Raw genomic sequence first — 1,365 nt, forward strand, 5'->3', positions numbered from 1 at the left:
GTGCATACTGTGTTCAAATCCTGGCGAGACTAGAAAAAAAAATTTGTGGATTTATTTATATATATATATATTTTTTTATGAAATAAACTTATTTGGTCTGTTTATTCTTTCCCGCTGGGCTCCATTATGTTTTGTACACAGACACCGGATAAAATCCGTTATGGGTACAACACATTGCGGGCAGCGGGGAAGCGCGCATTGTGGGCGGTGACTGTATTTCTCATCCTGCGGAGCTCACTGTCAAAATGGCGCACAGTGCAAGAATGTTTTCCAAGCAGGAGCTCTTCATCCTGGTGCGCCATCTTGACAGGCCCCTGGCCGATGATAGGGAGAGATCCCAGGCATATGCCAGGGCCAGAGAAGAGATCCGGTCTACAGTGCACAGGGAGAGGAGTATAACATCTATGGAGAGGCGATGGCTGACCTGGTTAGACGGGAACCGCAGAGGCTGCAAAGACTGACGGCCAAGGTCAATAGAGGTACAGTACAGTATTTTATTTATTGCTGTCATTACATTTTTACAGTACAGTATGGGTTCCGGTATGAATGGTTGACCATGTTAAGGTCGACAATCATTAGGTTGACCACTATTGGTCAACAGTGACATGGTCGACATGGACTCATGGTCGACACATGAAAATGGTCGACACATGAGATGGTCAACATGGATATTTGGACTGTTTTTGGTGTCGTTTTCTTCTTAAAGTGACGGGAACCCAAATTAGTGTACCGCGTCCCCTTGCATGGCTTGCTTCGCTTGCCATGCTGCGGGCAAGGTGCCTCGCTCCGCTACCACTGCGCTCGGCACAGGTTACTATACCCAATCGTAGTCCACGTGGATGGTAAAGGATGAAAAATGTAAAAATCTATTTTTTTTTAAAAAGCCATGTCGACCTTTTCATATGTCGACCTGTCATGTGTAGACCATTTTCACGTGTCGACCATGAGTCCATGTTGACCATGTCACTGTTGACCAATAGTGGTCGACCTAATGACGGTTGACCTTAACATGGTCGACCATCTTAACGGATACCTACAGTATGTACTACAGTAGTGTTCAATCTAGGATTTTTTTAGGGCAGGGTGCTAATCATGGGGAGGGCACTTTTTTCATGGGTGTGGTATGCAAAGTCGATGGTAGGTAGGTCGACAATGTTTGGGTCGACCACTATTGGTTGACAGTAAGTAGGTCGACCGGGATGCTAGGTCGTCAGGGTCTTTAGGTTGACATGGTCTAGGTCGACAGGTCAAATGGTCGACAGGAGTTTCTGATGTTTTTTGGTGTAATTTTTTCCGAACAGTGACCGGGAACCCCAATCAGTGTACTGAGTCCCCCCTGCACAAGTTATCATGTGTTAAGTTTTT

This window comes from Pseudophryne corroboree, chromosome 1 (genome assembly GCF_028390025.1).
Source record: "Pseudophryne corroboree isolate aPseCor3 chromosome 1, aPseCor3.hap2, whole genome shotgun sequence".
In the NCBI taxonomy this organism is placed as follows: Eukaryota; Metazoa; Chordata; class Amphibia; order Anura; family Myobatrachidae; genus Pseudophryne; species Pseudophryne corroboree.